Source organism: Buteo buteo, chromosome 19 (genome assembly GCF_964188355.1).
Source record: "Buteo buteo chromosome 19, bButBut1.hap1.1, whole genome shotgun sequence".
In the NCBI taxonomy this organism is placed as follows: Eukaryota; Metazoa; Chordata; class Aves; order Accipitriformes; family Accipitridae; genus Buteo; species Buteo buteo.
In genome coordinates, this window is record NC_134189.1 from 4175468 (window position 1) to 4194538 (window position 19071).

At 42.8% G+C, this 19071-nt stretch overlaps 1 protein-coding gene across 1 annotated transcript in view; it reads left to right on the plus strand.

Moving 5' to 3' along the window:
• The first annotated feature begins 6243 nt into the window (after positions 1-6243).
• The window catches only part of LARGE1 (LARGE xylosyl- and glucuronyltransferase 1), a 285215-nt gene continuing 272387 nt past the window's right edge, over positions 6244-19071 (plus strand). Inside the window, exons 1-2 of the mRNA XM_075050827.1 lie at positions 6244-7029; positions 9078-9164. The gene's annotated coding sequence lies outside the window, so the exon portion shown is untranslated. The remainder of the gene's footprint in view (positions 7030-9077; positions 9165-19071) is intronic.

Consider the following 19071-nt stretch of genomic DNA (forward strand, 5'->3'; position numbering starts at 1 on the left):
CTCAGTGCCTGTTTTTAATTCAGGTATTTTTTATACAGGTTCTAAAGGCCTGACCATTGATACAAAACTTAAAATTATTTTAACGAGTCTTGATATCATGCATTAACTTGTAATAGGATCTATGTTTTTATCATTCATCTGTTTTAATTTTGTTTACATTTTATATTTACGCTTACTCTTTAGTCCTGTATAGATTTTTTTGGTCAGACTTACAAGAGCTTTAATATAAAATCAGCATAAATGTGACAAAGGCAGACAGACATGTTACTACTGACACTCTGGCTGCCTATGGAAGTAATCCAAGCATTCATATGGCACCGTCCAAACATGTCTAACCCACTGAGTTAGGGAGATCGGAACTGACAGATGATGCTGGCCATAAAGGACATTGCTTGGACTGCACAGAACTTGTCCATCAATTTAACAATTCTTAACATTCTTTACTTAATCATTATTAGGCTTACTGTCGTTGGTTGTCTGAAGAGGCTATTTGACTGTGGGAATAACTAATTTGTCACAGGTATTCTCTGAGTTTGTATAACTGGCAGTTATTCCTACTTTCTGGCAGAAACACTCTGTCAATGATTGAATGAGCCTTCCCGCTCTCTTAAAGAAGACACAATTCTTCAACTACTGTAAGGCCAGTTTTCCTTCTAATTAGCATCCTGGCTCTGGGGAGGCCTGTATTGGTAACACTTTCAAAAGTTAATGAAGCTATTCTGAAAACAATTAAACCTTCCATGTATAAGACAGGTCCTTCTAATGGAAACAAAAGGTCTTGTTTTGATGAGGTAGAGTTATCTTCTTTTTCACCAGAGTAGTGAAAGGTGTCCTTAGATGAATTAAAATCTAAATGTGTAAGGATAAGAGCGGAGGAGTGATACATCCTGTGCTTTAATACTTCAAGAAAGGATAGCAGATATTAATTATACAGGTCTACAATTCATTTAAGGCTTTTCATAGTCTTATTTCGCATTCATACACTTCTCCATTTATTGCCCTGCCGTAACAAAAGAAACAGAGTAACAAGAGAGAGACAGTATATCCACTATTTGCTTGGGAGTGAGGTGAAGCAGTCAAATAGAAACAAGTACTAAAAAAGAACTTAATAAGAGTGTGTATGTATATATGTGTATATATATTTTCCCAGAACATGGACTGGGACATAAAGGATAGTTTAGATTGAATACCCCTGAAATCAGTGCAGTTGCTCCACTGACTTCCAACATACCTTGATTTAGGCTTAAGAGAGGGTCAGTTTCACCTTCATAGACAATGAAGTTTAAAATTATTTTAAAGTTTGTCCAGTGCTGCTGTTTTTCTTTCCCAGAAGATTCTGTAAAGGAACGATACATGTTAATAAGGAATAGTTATGCTACTGCACAATATCCAGAATTTCACTGCAAACAGCATAGGTGTGAAGATTCCTTTGTAGAAAAAAAAGAAACTTCAAGCACAGCACCTGTTACTTTTTTTTTTTTTAGGATGCAGTTATGCGTTACTAAGAGCTCTGGAAATATTGGCATTGACTTTATGGAGTATGAAATAAAGTCTTTTCTGAGTTATATAGATCATATTAGCAAAATAGTAATCAACTATTTCTATAAGTAGAAATACAGGATTGACTTGACCATGGTAGGTCCAAACTTAAAGAAGTACTTTCAACCTGAAATCAGATTAACTTCATAAAATTAAAGTTGCACTATATTTATTCTGCGTATCTTCACTAGTTTTTATGGTTTTAAAAGCACTATGCCTTAAAAAAGTCCAACCAACCGAACAAACAAAAACCCCCAAACTATTCTCTAAATGACTAAGTCACAACAAATGGAAAGTAGTAATTGACAGCAATGAAAAAAAAAATCCACAGAAAGTTCTGCTAGAGATATAACGTAAACAAATAGGAAAATACCCCTTTCCTTCAAGTTTGTTTTGATATAGGACACAATACTATCTAAGACTTTAGTATGGATGTTTACCTTTTTGCGTCTAGAAGTACAACAGAGCTGTGGGAGTAACCCATACAAAAATCAAAATAAGTTAACACAGAACAATCAGTTTATTGTCTGAAATGTATTTTGGCATAAAAGAGAAATAATTTCTGTTTCACTAACTTCATTTTCTTTGCATTCTGAAAGTTTTAGTTTTCCATGATGTTTTCTAGTCATTTCAAGGCATTCAGTTTGCCAGTCTTTATTTTATTTCCAGTTCCTATAACCCCAGGGAATCTGGATCTTGCTCTGACTTTCTTGGCTTTTGCTGATTTTTCTTTTTTCTGTTACATGCACAGGAAAATCTCCATTAAATTTTAATTTACTGCCCGTTGTGGACAGCATATGTAACAGAGCTTCTACTTTATACTCAAGAACTGGGAATTTATTTTTCCAGAGTAGATTAAATTTCACTTATTTCTTGTCTGAAAGCCTTTTCCTACTACACAAGATGTTAACAGCCTGTTCTGCAGTAGTCCTGTATTCATTGCAGTGGCAGATGATAATAAGAATCTCAAGGGTTAGGCCTTGTTTCAGACTTTTGGTCTTGCTCTTCATGCTCTGATACTATTAACGGTTGTGCAATTTAGCATCCAGAAGTTAAGAGCGGCAATTTATAAACAAAGATTCACAACCTTCTGTGTTGAAGTGGCTCAGTTAACACGATCCAGCCAGCCTGCTAAATCAGATTTGAATTTCTGTTCCCCATGAGAACACCCTGAACAGTTGATTTTATGAAAAGTAGCTATTTCATCAACTCCACACAAAAGCAGGTCATGGAGAACTTAGCTTTGTCCATGCATATCCCATATCTCGACTGTGACACAGCAGCATCAGCCTCACTAGGTATTTAAAATGCTGATTAACCACAGGAGTGTGTGTGGAAGAATGGGGACAGAACACCTTCCTGATCTTCAGGAATGTTTTAGCTTCTATTGCAGCTGGCACATAATGCACTATTAGAGTCGTAAAGCACTTTTCAGTCACCTCCTGAACAAAGCACTGCCTTTTTCCTCAAAAGACCTCATAGTGGTTGTATTCAGCTAGAACAATGAAGCAACTGTAGGAATGTAAAAAGGACTTCACTGGTGTTAAATGAGAGATGAACTTCATGCACTTTTATAAGTTTGAACACTTGTGGGCCTTACTCCTCCCTTTCATGTAAAATGTTTATATTGGAAAGAATTGTGTTCTTTTCATCAAAACCTAGATAATATGTAAGCGTTTGGGGTTTTATAAACAAACTTAATCCTATTTTACTTACTGATGTTCTAGTGTAGTGAAAGTACCATAGCCTGTTTGAAATTGTGTACTGTAACACCTTTATCTCTTGTTCCAATAAGGAAAAAAAAACGAGACCAAACACTCATGTGATAATTTTACATCAGTGTAACTCTATCATATAATACAATCTCAAAATTGACATGTTCCTATTAAAAAAGAAAGGTCTGGTTTACATAATTTTTTAATAATAGAACTGTTAAAGCTTTGAGATTTCCAACCTTATATAACTGTCAATTTTTTTAAAAACAATATACTGGGTGTTACTATAGGTTTTGCTTTTTTGGTTTTTTTTAAATGTAAATAGACATCTCACTCCAGAACCTGTATAGCTTCTGGAGAAAGCTTCCTTCTGGCTGAATGAAATCTGAAGTGCAAATATTTGCATCTAATTTCTTCTACCTGTCCTTGGCATAAGGATCCTTCTGCATTGCTTGTTTACTCCATGTCCAAAGCAATTGCCACTTCAGGATTTTCAAGGACAAAGACTGATGAAGCGATTTTATGATGAATATGAAAGGACTACTTGCTTATAAACACAATTTCTGAAAAACTCTATCTTCACAGGTAGTCACTCCTCCTGTCCCTGTTAGGTTTTGTAACCTAGTGGTAATCACTCTTAGCTAGAGCCCCTGACAAACGCAGCTCTGGGTTTGGACAACTGTTGTCCATTTTGTGAGTAGGTCATCAACCTGACAATGCAGAGCAATTTTAAGAAAGACATTGTTTCAGTATGAAGTTCCATCATTTGTCATATATGGTGGTACATTAGGTAATCCTAATAATCCACGCTGCTCTTAAAACCTAAGAATTTTTGTGGGTGCTGAGAGTTCCCTGCTCTAATAGCAGATAAGAACATTTAAGAACCTGCAGAAATGGTTCAATATTTTGTAGAATCAGACTCTGACAATTTACTCATTTTTAAGACATAGTGTGAGACTAAAAAAAGTGAAACTGCTGAGAATTCCAGTAACAGGCAGTAGACAATCTGTTTTTATTAATAATGAAGCCACATACACAATCCTGTTTCCTCCTCCATACATCCCCAGCACTTTGTTCATTGTGACTGTCACCAAAGCAGTTACAATCCTTCAACAGTGCAAGAAAGCATTATTACATGAAGGCTGATCCTTTAGCTTCACTTAGGAGAATGGGCAGAATAAGTCACTTCAGTATAGCTCATTTCTGACTTTGATTTGCTCATGAAAATAACTAGCACAATAGAGACCGAGCTGTATGTTACGGTAGCTTCTCCAGAAAATCATTCGTATCAGAATTAAATTCTTTTTACAGATATGCAGAGGTCGTTGTTCCCCCCTGCTCCCCCTGCAAAAAAAGCTTTCCTAGTTGTCATAGTATGTAAAAATTAGCAGTTAGTAACACTTATGTGATATTACTGGCATGTTTAAGATCATGATTTACTTGAGTTCATCTGATACCGCTCTTGACTAAAGCATCAGGAAGTGGGCGCTGCTGGCGACAGAATACTAAGCTTGATGGACCAATGCCTTAATCGAGTCTGGCATATACTATCTTGCCATGAATAACCTGTTCCAGAGTTCACAATATTTTGGTACAGCGTACTGCAAAACATAATTTCTGCCCACAATAAAGCAACTTCCGAGTAAGTTAAAGCATTTCAGCAGTTGATGTAACAAGGGAAATTAGCATCTGTGGTATCTTTTGTAGAAGAACATTTTTTCTTTTCAACTATTCCCTTCTGGGAGAAGCAAGCAGTAAGTACTGAATAGTATCCCTATTATTTCTACTTCTGATTATTTACATTGTTACTCAAAGCACGTGTATACTTGCCTTCCTCTTCCATTCTAAGAATGGATCAATGCCTTTTTAAAATCGAATTGTATGCACATTTGCTCCTCTCCTCTAATATCTGTGCCCCTCCCGAAATTTCAGGCACCCCCTCCACCCATACACACAGTTTATCATACGGCCCTCTTAGTATGCTAATGTACTGCAACGATCCATTTTACACCGCTAATGAAGTGAAAGAAAGATGATGAATAAAAATAATAATAATTAAAAAAAAGAGCGTTGATGGCTGTTCTATGCCCACAGCAGGGAAGGAAAAAAAAAATAGGGGGGGGAAGGTGCCTTTATCACTTCACTCTGGGCAGGCAGGGAAACAACACAGGGACACGCCGCGCCGCATTTAAGCGAAAAGACGCGGTATTCGTTTCTGACGCCTCAACGGTGGTAAAAAGTTGGGTCTCGGTCTCTCCAGCGTGTCCCCGGTTGAAGGCTGGGCGCCGCTTCGCCTCCCTGACCGGCCCCCCCGCCGCCAGCGCCTCAGGCGAGGCCCAGGGCCGGGCCGCCCCTGGCCCTTCCCCTCACTTACCGCAGCCCCGCTCCGGCACCTCACCGGCGCCCTCAGGTGCGGCCCCTCAGGGCGGGCGTGGGGCCGGTTTTCTCCTCACAGCCCCTCTCCCGCGGGACGGGCTCGCTGCCATGGCGGCGGCGGCGGCGGGGCTCAGGCCTGCCCCCCCCCCCTCCTCACACACACCTCCGCCCGGGCCCAGGTGTAGCGGCCCGGGGCGCTGAGCTCCGCGGGCGGGCGGGGGGCCGCGGTGGTTGTGGTGGTGTCGGCCGCCGCTGGTTGGGCGCTCGGCGCCTTGTCGCTGGGCGGCGTGTCAGCGGGCTGGCTCCGCCTCGGCCCCGCGCCTCCGCCCGCCCATGCACAGACATGACACAGACACACAGTCACTGCAGCTGCCGCTGAGCCCGGGGCAGAGCGGCGGTAGCGGCGGCGGCGGCGGGTACCCCCGCTCCCGGTCACCCGCGGAACGGTAGTCGGCGGCCGCCCTCCGCTTTCGGCCCGCCGGGGTGAAGCGCCGGCGGCGAGGGGGGGGGCCAGGCTCGGTACCGAGACCCGCAGGGGGGCAGCCTGGCACCGGAGGGAGCCGGCGGGGGAAGGCTGGCAGCGGGGAAGGGGCGGGAGGCGAGGAAGGAAGGAAGGAAGGAAGGGGAAGGGGGCAGCCTGGCACTCGGACTCGGAGGCGGCCGCCGGGCACCGGCGCGGAGCGAGCCCGGGCGGAGCGCGGCACCCAGCGGCCGCTGAGGCCGGGCCGGCAAAGCAGTAGAGCAACGGCCGCGGCGGTGCCCTGAGGGGAGCCTTCTCCGTGCCCGGTTCCGCGGTACCGGTGACCTTCCCGGGGCTGCTCGCCGGCCGTCAGGCCGGGGCAGGGCCTCCTCTCCCCGCGGAGAGTGTGCACCAGGCCCCGGGGAGAGGACCGGAGGCCGGGCCGGAATCCCCCGTCGTCCCCCCCCCCCCCCCTCCAGCACCGGGTCCTTCTGGCCGCCGGCGGGGCCTGCTCGCCGCCGGGGAGAGAGGGGCGGGGGAAGGCGAGCGGGACGAACGACCGGCCGGGGACCGGGCTGCACCTCAGGGCAGCGCGAAGCAGGGAGCAGGCAGGCCCCGGAGAGGGAGAGCAGGGCGGAGGAGGAGGCAGCAGCCACCTCAGCGGCGCATCCCGGGAAGAGCGGGGACCTCCCCGCCGCCCTCCTCCTCCTCCTCCTCCTCCTCCTCCCACCGTCGGCAGCTCCTCGTCCCGCGGAGAGTGGAGCCGCCGGTGCCGCCCCGGCTGGGACCCGCCGGCTGACACCGCCGGAGCGCCGGGCTGCGGGGACGGAGCTGGAGCTGGCCGCCTGGAGCGAAGGAAGGAGAAGGACCGCTTGTCTACGGGGAGAGGCGGGCACCGAGCGACCGTCCCGGCGGCCCGGGAACCCTCCCCGGGGGAAGGTAAGTGCCTCGTCGGGTGGTCTGCCGCTTTTAGAGGCGAGGGGCGGGGGGAAGGCAAGGAACAATCGGTGAGTGTCTTCCCTTCCAGCAGCCCGGGAGGGGGGGGGGGGGCAGCCGAGTCCGGTGAGGCTGGGGGGGTTTCTCTCCCGGGTTTGAATCCCCCTCAGCTCTGGAGTTGAGGAGATGCTCAGGCGGAGGCACGCTTGGCGCTCCCCAGGCACAAAGGGGCACATCTCCCCTCCGTCCTCGTCGTCGTTCCCCCCCCCCCCAGCTCCTCCAAGCCGAGGGAGCTTCCCCCGCCTGGCTCGCACTCCCGTTCCTCTCCCGAGCCCGCCCGGGAGCTTGTTTACCCCGCGCCCCGCTCCCCTTCCCTCCGGCCGGGATGCCTTCCCGCTCCGCGGGGGGCTCCAGCCGTGAGGCGAGGTGGGGGGGGGCCGGGGCCGCCGTCCCGCCGAGGACCGTCGGCTACGCGGGGGAGTCCGGGAGAGCCGGGGGCTGGTGCCGTGCGGGTGGAAGGGTGTCACGCCGTGGGCCGTGAACGCTTCGCCCCTCGGTGTGTGCCTGCTCCCGGAGGCAGGCTGCCCGAACGGGACCTGCCTGCCGGCTCGGGGGCGAAGCTGGAGTTTGGCCGGGACGCTGAGGCGGGGAGGAGGGTTTCCCCAAGCCCCTCCAGCCTCCCCAGAAAGGCTTCAGCCCAGGAGGCTCTCCCTGTGGGAAGGCTTCTGCGATCCTATCCCAGAGTTGTGTCATTTAGATCGTTATTCCCTGCTCACCGGGGGGGGGGCGGGGGGGGGGGGAGATAGGAACTTGCGGCCTCTGTGGAGGTGACATGAAGTTTGACAATGCCTTATGTAACACTTTTTGGAGAGATTCCGAGCTCTTCGGCTGTGCCCAGTTTTGTTTTTAGAAAGCAAGTGGTTTCTCTTCGCAGAGCATCGGACAGGCGATCTTTATTTGTGTTTTCACCTGGGTACAATATCTTCTGCTTTGTTCAACTCGGAACAGGGGTACTGCTAGACAGCACGTAAAGCCTACTTTTTTCCAACGTGCGTTTTTTTTTTAACTGAAAACTAGCCTGTGGAGGCATCTGAACAGTTGTTATAAGGTCTTACCTTTTTTTTGGTGTGTATTGTACTTGTTTTTTATAGCACTCTTAAAATTACTACAGGAAACGTTTTCACAGCTCTGATTGTCATTTATGTATTCTGGAAGGTATTGATGCCAGGATGGAAATGACAATGAATCAAATGTCTTTTAAACATGGTTAGCTTTTTTATACAATTTCAGCGCTAGAAGGAACAGAAAGCACTGGGCTAAACAAAGTACTGTGTTAAAACCAGACCTGGCAATTGCCAACAGGTCAGCATATTTTATTTAATGAAATTTTCTGCATACATATTAATTTTCTTTGCACAACATTTTTTTTTTAAATTGTTCAGAAATAGGAACAGCGGGAAATTAGATAAATTGATTGAAAGGTTGCCTAGTTTCCCTGCAGTTTCTGTAAGTGGTTATGTCTTCTATTGAAAAAAAAAAGAAAAGCTAGCTTCACGCAAAAATACAGGACAGTGATTTGCCACATACTCTTTAGACTCCTACTGCAAAGGTACGCTAGGGGGACTAGTTTGGGTTGGTTTTTTTTTCCACCCCCATTCAGTTGTGAAAATGCACAGACTATTGTAATAAGACTTATGAAATGAAGGCTTTTTTTTCTCACCTTATAGAGCTCCATCATTATACTGTAAGCTTGGGGGAAAAATTGCATGTATAAACTCAGGTGATGAGTTCAGGGCAGGGGGGATCTTCTAACAAAGTCATTCTGCTCCCTGCTGCCAATGGAGATAGGTTATCAAAGGCTAGTTTACTTGTAAGAACAGAACACGTTTAAAAAAAAGAAAACAAAAAACAAAACCCAAACGTCCTCACTGTGTTGCAGTTTTTTAAAATGGAGAAATGACTGAGGTGGAACAGGTATCCCTAAGCTTCTTGAAAACTGCGAATTGCTGATAAGTATTCCAAGTTTGAAATGTGAAATTCTTATTGCTTAGGTGTCCTGTGACGGCCCTTGATCAGCAAGGCTGCAAGTCATGTAGAAGCCGCAGTAACTGCAGAGTCTCTGATGGATAATTGGATTGGTAGGTTGGTTTTGATTTTTTTTTTTGGTCTTTTAATTGCCCGCTGTGGTAGCAGGTTCCTTTTCTCCGCCCTGTTGATGTTTAATTATCACAATTTTTGATTTATGTTGTGTGTTGCATCTTTCCTGTTCAAAGTACATACCCCCTTCTCAGTTGCTGGCAAGGAATGCATAGCTTGGAGGTATTTGGATGGCAGTATGTAGCAAGATTTTATTTTTTTTAATATCTGAAATATGCATGACAACTTTTTTTTCTTCTCTATTTAGATGACATGAAAAGTTTGTAAGTTTTTTCAGGTCTGGAGAAATAAGCACTGGTTTTCTTTGAAGTAGCACTGAAAATAGTATTACTAATATGTTGAATTCCCTGTGCCAGCTATTCAATCTACAGGAATTCCAAAACACAGTCCTGAGAAAGCCAAAGCGCAGAGCAGTGGTGAATGACTGCATGTCTGTTGGCAACATTAAGATCTGTCAGAGGCTTGATGTGAAATTTCAGTGTGTAGGATTTAATATTAGCAAAAGTAGTATTCCTTCTGAATGAATTATTTTAGAAAACTGGTAAAACTAGGCATCTCCCATGTGCACGTAAATCGCTGAACTGAAGTGTTCTTAAATATAATGATTTTGAAGGAACAATCCTCCAAACTATTACTTGTGTGACTATTTCTTGCTCAAATGTGTATTTTTTATTTTTTCCTGAAATAAATGATCAGTTGTCAATAGACCCTTACTGGAATACTCTCCTATTTCATCCTCTGTCTGATTTCTTTTTTGTATGTGTGCCTTTATAAGAGCAATCTTAAAAAAACAAACTCGCACATACACAAAACCAACAAAACCGAAGCCATTTTGCCTGATGTTTATAAAGGCTAATAATGGGTAAAATTCATAACCTGACTCCAAAGTCTTTGCACTATAATGCTAAACTTGATTTACATGCAAACTCATATCGACGTTGATGGGAGTGCTTGTCTAGATCCAGAACTGCCGTTCCTTTTTTTTTCCCCCTGCTTGTATGAAAGCCTGTGTTAATGAGCTCTTGCCAGCCTTGATTGAAGACCTTTCATCATCTGCATTAGAATAAATTAAAAAAACATCCATTTTAAGAATATGAGATTTCTGGTGTATCTATTTTTCCTATAACCAAAGTGTGCCAATAATATTAAGACTTGTGTGAGAAGAGGACATAATGGCCAGTGCAAGTTTACGGTTGGTTATTCTTCATGAGTTTGTCTCCATTCTTTCCAGAGTTAGCTATGTTGGTTATTTGCCTAATTCTATGGCTAAAGAACTTTCTGAAAAGTAGTTTTGTGTAAGGAAACATACACACAGGAGCACATGCACTATTTTTTCTCTGTTAGTTGTCTGGGTTTGCCTCATCTTTCTTGTTGTAGGGAATGCTAGCTTTAAAAAACAGTCATTGTTCATTATCCCACACTTGGCGTAATTTAAGAGCTGGAGAGTCAGAACTACCATCAAGAAAGGTAACTTTACTTTTCCTTTTCTTGCTTTTTCATTGGATCACTAATTTTCTCGTCCTTGTGGTACACCCACCTGAAGATAAGGGTTAAGAAATGAGCTTTGTACCTTGTAGGGATTCATGACTCTCTTTTTGGTGTCACTTGGCTCAGTATTTGAAGGTCTATCCTGTGTCTTGTCAAAGCTTGTTCAATGCATGGCTGTAGAAGGGGAGTAGCAGATAACAAATTCTATTTTATATGGAGGTTGGTGGCTCAAAAATCAAGGAGAAAATTGCTAGAAAGGATTATCCTGGCCTTGGCAGTGACTTTGAAGCAAAACTGCCAAGGCTGGAATCCTTGTTTAAGTGCCATCTGTGTCAGAATTAGAAGCAAACTGTGTAAAATAGTTCCATTACCTGTTTTAATGTGCAGATCAGACCAGGTCTGATCTAACGATGCTTACAGTAGTATCCACATCACTGTTCTTTCCGGGGTATAGCTACTATTTTCACAACAATGGAGTTAACTGGGTAGAAGCTACACTTAAAATTGCAAGAAGAACCCCAGCAATGTCTATCCAATGCTATAGCAAAAAGCCGAATGTAAACATGTAAGCCTGATGATGGAGGAAGCTGGAAATCTCAGACGGTGCAGGCAGAATGCAATCTTCCTCACTAACCTCCGCATAAGACAGGTACACTTGAAAATAATAGAAAGAAATAGATGACTTTTTAGGGATAGAGTTCCCTGTCCTTACGCCTCCGATCTCTTGACCAGTGCTACAAGGAGATAGATGCCACCACCACTCTACTCTTCTCCCATGCATTTTTGAGTATTGATGAGTCATTTCTGTTATTCCACGTCTATACCAATTTTCTATCCTCAGGGAATAGTTGCGCATGTTGACCCAGACCCTTTGTGTGCTGCCTGAGGGGCGGCTAGTCAAGGGTCACATCAATTAACAGTGTCTGGCTTTACTGTTTTACTGTTTTCCCGGGTGTCTGTGAAGATGATAGAAATTGTAACAATTTTTGATCTGCTGTTGTTTGGCAAAACTGCAAGTAGCAGTGCTAACACCAGAACCATAGCTTTCTTAAATCAGAAGGACAACACCCATATCTGTTTGAGCCTGCTTTCACATTCTGGCACTGATACACTTTCACAAGAAAACTTATGTTCAGAAAAAAAATTAATATCTTTTTAAGCACCCCTCCACTTCCCTCACCAGAAATTTTCTGCTGCTTAAAACTTCCAGGGAAGTTGAGTTGTCATCAATTGCAGCTTTCAATAGTTCCTCTAAAGTTTATCCCAGAATGTAATATTTACAGGCAAAATGCCATCATTTCAGTTGTATCATTAGCTTTTGGATTTTACCTCCTGGTAGGTATTTGACAGCTAAGACTTAGGACTAGGAGAAAACTAGAAAACTATGTTATTGAGCAATCTTCATTTAAATACAGAGAAGAAGAATGAAGGATTTTTGTTTTGAGGAGGAGGAAGAGGAGAGAAAGGGTAGAGAAGTGAAAGAAAGGAATTGTGGAATCTGAGCTAAGTTTTTTTTATTTTTTTGAAATATGAAACTCTTTCTTTTCTCACAATTTCCAGATGGACTTTTGTACTTGTTTAGGGACGTGGAAATGAATTTGTCTATTTGGAGAAAAGAATGGTTCTCATCCTGGAATAAAAATTGCTGTTGAATGGTGGAATGGGGGGGAGCACAAAGAATCATGAACTGTTCAAATGAGATAAAGTTTCCAGCTGATATTCAGGCTATCCAGCTGATAACCCAGCTCCTCCTGGCTAGGTTTCACTTTCCTCCTCTCTCTGACTCCCCTGCTGTGCCCCTGAACCTCAGTCGCCTCAGTACTAAATTCCCTTGGTGATTGTTTTCCCTTCTGTCTTCAGTTAATACTGCTGCTAATCAATACTGCAAATGGAATTTTATGTTCAGAAACTACTGGACTTCAATGTATGAATCTGCTTAATTCAATATTTTTCAGGCCGAAGGTACTAGAAAGGTGTATGCTACTGGATAGAAATAAGAAATGAAAACCAATCATTCTAGCATTATTAAATCCCCAAATATATGTTCTTTAGATCATGTTGTTCTTAAGAATATTAGCTTTCATTTGTTTTCTAACAGAAGGGAGTCCTAGGCTTCCTGGTTTTTATAGAAAATGAACTGACATTAACTATAAGGCTCTGCAAGCAGCAGTTAAATTCTGTATTTCTGTAGTCTCATCTTTTTTCAATCCTAAGACTGGTTCTAGAGTGTGACTCAGATTTAAACACAGGGAGGTTATCATTCATGTTAGACAAGTCTTCTAAGATAAAATATTGGCTGGCATGCTTGAGATTTCTTAAATAAGATAAAGACGGTTCCTACCAGTTTAAAAAGGTACAACTGTCTGTCGTTTTGGATTCTTTAGTGTTGAGTGTACCATACAACTAGATGCTGTTTTATCGAAGCAGGGAATTGGAGCATTGAAGAATGAGCTCCCTGTAAAGGTGGACATTTTCTGTTGTTATTATTGCAATACTTTATAACTTACGTCCTTGATCTTTGTCTTGCAGAGCTCTTTAACATCAACTACATTTATGAGAAATCTGTTCCTCTTCAGTGACTCTTCCAAGTAGTTGAAATCAGTAGGTGATGATGTCGTAAACAGTTTTTTGTACTAGGAAAGTTGCATGTTGACATTAAATTCCACAAAGCAAAAAATGATCAGTTTAAAGAAATGGTAGAAGCTTTTAGTTTGGGATGTCTTCCTTCACTGAGATTTATGTTGACAAAATGCAGGATGCTACAAATGGAGAAAGAAGGGGGGAAAAAAATCAGTACCGGTATTAAGTCCACTGGAAGATGGGACCTGCTAGTGGCTAAACCAAACCATTTGGTGATGGGTAGGAAAGGGAGGCTTTTGTACTTGATGTTGTTGATTTTATACCAAGTTTTTCAGACTACTGTCCAGAATGCAAACCAGTAATTTGGTCTGTACTATTACCTCGGAGAGCAACAATAAAATGTACAAGCTGAGAACACTTGAGATGCAGGTGTCTTCAACTCATTGTCCAGCAATTGTCTTGCAGTTTAGATGGCTTTAAGAAGGAAGCAGTGTGTATGAGAATAAATTCACATCCTTCCATAGCTGCTCTCAGACCTCAGGTGTAAAGAGGAGAGTATACCAACAGTGGCTTAAGTGACTACATTTCCTTCCAAATATTGCAGTCTGCCTCCCTTTTCTCTTGTTCTCACTATAATGATAGTGCAGCTTAAAGGCTGCTGGATTAAAATAGTGGCTTCTAGCAAACTTCTGGGGTCATTCGAACTCACGTTGTTTAGATTAGCGATGCAGATCCTTCATCATTGGAACACCTCCTTTCCATATGAAGGCATTCCTTTGGGAATGATTCCTCCATGGCCAAAATCAGATCACTTTCCAGCTGGTTTGGACAGTGGAGAGTCATGCACAGTACTGCCTTCTTGGCATCTTGGAATTTACATCTCTATTGTTGGTACCCAGAGCCTTGCCCCTTGCTTTTGCATGCCCTGTTGGGGCAGTTGGACGTAAAATCTCAACTTGTTCATACTGCTAGTGGCCGCTGCTCTCTCGCCAGTGCTCATACCTGGCACCTGAGGTATACCAAACCGCATCATATACCGGTAACATCTGAAATACTGTTTAGTAAGCTTAGATCTTGATTTATGTTACAATCGCAATGTGAATAACTGTGCACAGTTGGTGAATGGGCTGAGAAGAAAGATGTTCCTAACATTTTTTTCTTCATCAATATGAGCAAAAATAGTAATATTGTGCTACTAGTATGCAAGGAACTGAAATTGATGACAGTATTTTTCATATGCAGAATAGCTTTGCCAATTCTCTAGTCTTAGGCATGTTATGGAAATAAATCCATAGGTTCTCGAATGCTTTACAGAGCAGGTTAGAGTGAGGAAAATGACACTGTAGAAAGATAAACTGATGCACTGTAGGTGAGGTGATTTGAGCAAAGTTGCCCAAGTGGTTAGTCAAAAAGCAAAGAGCAGAACTCTGGTGTGGTTTTTTTTTTGTTTTTTTGTTTGTTTTTTTTAATGTGGTTTTGGGGTTTTTTTGAATGTCCTTTTTTTGGTTTTTTTTTTTTTTTTTGGAAAGAGTCATTGCCCTGTGCTTTAAGCATGTGAAAACACCACTGTCTTTAGCAAGAACTATTGCTTAATGTAGTTGTGCCTTAGATGATAAAACCAAGTCCCTGATGATACTTGGCATATAACAATTATTTTAATATAAATATACAGAATCTATGTGCATCTTCAAACAAACAAAAAAAGTTGGTTGACAACTGGATAAATGGCAAAATAAACCCATCATAGTAGAATTTACAGATACTCTTTGTGCATTTAGAGGCAGTGCTGTGACCAAAGGAAGAAAGGACTGTGTTTTACTGCTCAAAACCAGAAAATAGTACAATTAAAGAGGAAGGAAATAGGAGAATGCTTGAAGGAATAAATAAATATATCTTGGTCTTTAAAGTTTGTAGATTAGTGTTCTTTAAGTATATAGAGTTTTATCTATGTCCAGGTGGTGCTGACAGCCTGGAGAGGGAAACAGGCACAGGCCACTGCCATTTAGCTGAAGTCACCGTAAATGAACATTAAGGAGACGAGAGTCTCCACTGAATTATCGACATGCTAACTGGGTTAAAAATGTGGCGCTTTTATTGATGACATTGTTTTATATCTGTTTTGACCAGTGATGAGCAGGGGCAGGCACAGTATCTGTCTGAATAGAAAGCTACTGCCATGTTTGTATGGCATGTATCCCACTGTGCTGCTGGGCAGATTTGTTAAGGGTGAAGGGGTGGAGAGAAATGAAGAAGAGAGAGAAACAGCAGTGAGATAAATCCATATTTAACACGTGTCTGAAGGTGATGTAGCGTGATACAGAACAAATTTTTCAGATGTCCTTCTTTTTGTCTTAAAGCTCTTCAAATTTTTCATGGGTGAGGTTCTTCCCTTTCAGTTCTCAGACTACAAAATATTGTTTTATACATCGGTAATAAAGATTTCTGGACCTGCAGTTAGTATCAAGAATTCTCTGAAATAATTAATTTTGCAGTATATATTATTTTCTGTATTTGGGTTTTGTTCCTCAGATTTGTTTGTCCTGCAACTGGGCATTGGTATATTGAGAAAGGCTGAAGTTTGATTGTTTTTTTAAGTTGTTTTTTTTTCTTCTTTCTTTTCCTTTTCTCCTAGGCTTTCATATTTTAAGTATGCTATACATGATGGTAATATAATTTGGGAAAACGTCTTGACTTTCTTGGAATTGCAAATGTAGTATAGAAAGCAGTTACTTAATCATGTTACTAAAATGCCTAGAGGCCTTGGTTGAGAGAGGGCTCCCTTCATGCTGGGTGAAGCACAAATATGCAGACTCTGTGTGTACCTTAGGGGTACTTTATGGAAGAGGAAGGCTGGTATAAAACAGCAATATAAACAGTGGTGTGTGGCTGGAAGTTTTCTGACAGAGCAGTGCTTTCGGAGAATCACAGAATGGTTGAGGTTGGAAGAGAGGTCATCTGGTCCACACCCCTTGCTGAAGCAGGGCCACCTAGAGCAGGTTCTGCAAGATGATGTCCAGATGGCTTTTGAGTATCTCCGAAGAGGGAAACTCCACCTCGTGCCATTGCTCAGTCACCTTCCCAGTATTCAGTTTGTGCCCAATTGCCTCTTTTCCTGTCACTGAATGCCACTGAGAAGGATCTGGCTTCATCTTTACACCCTCCTTTCAGATACTTATTTTTGACATTCCTCACCAGTTTCAGCTCCAGGTGGGCTCTGGCTGTCTTGACTGCATTCTGCATGCTCATGCAGCACCTCTGCATTCCTCCCAGGTTATCTGTCCCTGCTTCCACCTTTTGTATACTTTTTGCCAGGATCAGCTTGTTCATCCATGTAGGCATCCTGGCATTTTTGGCTGACATCCTGCTTGTTGGGATGAACGGTTCTTGAGCTTGGAGGATTTGATCCTTGAGTATCAACCAGCTTCCTCGGACCCCTCTTCCCTCCAGGCCCTATCTCATGGGACTCTTCCCTGAAGAGACAAAAGTCAGCTATCCTGAAATCCAGGGCTGTAATCTTGTTTTTTGCCCTGCTCCCTCCTTTCAGGATCCTGAACACCACCATGGTCACTGCAGCTTAAGGCTGCCTTTGACCCTCATGTCCCCAAGGAGACCTTCCTTGTTTGTAAGTATAAAGTTCAGCACAGCATCTGTCATTGTTGGCTCCTCCATCACTTGGCTCAGGAATTTGTCATTGGTGCTTTCCAGGAAGCATCCTGATTGCTTATCCCTGGCTGTGTTGTCCATCCTGCAGATACCGGGGTGGTTTAAGTCCCCCATTAGGACCAGGACCTGTGAATGTGAGGTTGCTTCTACCTGTCTGTAGAGGGCCTTATCCCCTCGTTCTTCTTGGTCAGCTGGCCTACAGCAGATGTCCACTACAGTGTCACCCCATACTGGTCTGCTCTTTAATCCTTACCCATAAGCTCTCACTTAGCTCATCATCCATGCCCAGGCAAAGCTCCATGCGTTCCAGCTGCTCTGTCACATAAAGGACAACTGCATCTCCTTGTCTTTCTGACATGTCCTTCCTAAAGAGCCTGTATCCCTCCATTGCAGCACTCCAGTCATGCAAGCCATCCCACCATGCCTCCGTCATCCCAACAAGATCACAGCCATGAAACTGCACACAGATTTCTTAATTCCTTGCGTTGATTTTCTTCGTGTTTATTCATGCAAAAAAAAATTTTCCACAAATGATGGAAGCAATTCAGATAAAAGCACTTTTTTTGCCAATATAACTGTGACTACTGTGGCAGCTTCTGCTAGCCAAGTTACGTCAATCAACAGTCACTCTTCACACCATCAGCCAACATAGCTGGGGTGTCAGAAATTCCCAAAGTGAGAAACCGTGCCTGCCCAAAAGAGCTTACAAAATACAGAAGTAAGAGTGTGCTGAAGTGTTTGAAAACTGATAGTTTGTACTTTCTTTTTTTAAATTTTTTTTTTTGATTGTACTTTTCATCTCAATAATTTGTCATTTGAGTAATACTGGCTTATTTATTGATTTTTTGTTGTTGTTGTTAAAATGTCTTTGGAAAAAATAAAATCTGTATTCCTCTGTTGCGATCCACTGGAAGCAGCAACTTGGGACAGTTTTGAAAAAAATTCACTGTTGTTCTGGGACACAACTTGTTTTCTCTGTCAGGTTACATTGTTTTTTAATTGATGTGGTATTTTAAGTACATTTTTATATTTGACTTGAAAGTGCTAAAGTAAAATCTTAACAGCAGTATATAACACCAATTTTTTTGACTAACCAAACAGAAACCTTTAGCAGGATGGAGACAGATCCCACTGCACCTGCCATGTGATTGTAATTTATGGAGGTGAAATGCATCTAACTTGGCAGGAACTAAGTCATTCATCACAGATAGCAAGAAATCCAAGTTCTCTTGTGGTTTTGTGTCTTTTTCTTTACCTGTATTCACCATGGATATCTGAGTTTGTGACACAACTTTTTTGATCACCAAGAACTCATTCTATTTGGTCTGGTTTGAGTCAGGTATAGCTGTCATTTTTAGAACTTAGTATCTTGATTAATCAGAGCAAAATGGAATTTTTGGTGAAGTTTTAGTGGATTGAGCACTGGTATTCTAGCGGGCCAGAGATAACATTATTAAGAGCGAGAAGCATTTTCAGGAGCTGTTTGTAATGCTGACTTCAATCTCTGTAGTGAGAAATCAGTCTCTTAATTGTTCATGTTGTCTCAGGTCCATTTTTGAATCCTCTCTGCTTTTACCAAGGAGATTGTTAGATGATACCCTCTAATGTTTTCAGTTAGATATTCCTGTCAAATGTCATCCTGGCAGCCAACTTCCATGCTTTTTTTGCTGGCTGTCTGAGTTGGCTGTGGTAATCCAGTGCAAATTCCCACTAGTAACCAAGCCTGCTAAACTAGGCTGAACAATGGGAGGACATGAAATCTGTGCTCCTTGCTCTTAACTAGCTTCTATTCCTTTCTCTATCAAGTTCAAGTCCCTAATTTTTCAAGGCCCTACTCAAAACCCTAGTGGGAGAGTTTCTGCCAGGTTCTCAGGGCTTCAAGCTGGGCCCTTAATGAGCTGAACATTAAATAAAGAAGTGAAAAACTTTGCCATTCTTGCTTTACTTTTACTATGAGCTCTCTTGCTGAAATCAGTGCTGCTAAATAATGGAGTGAGTGAGGTACTAACCAATAGAGATGAGGATCTGTTAGAGTTCTGCTCTTGGAGAGTGGTTCTCCATCTATCAGTTACCAGTGTATGCTGTGGCAGAATATTGGCAAGGATACAGTGATGCTTCTGGATGGCATGGAGTTCTTGGTAGAGATCCCAGGTTGAT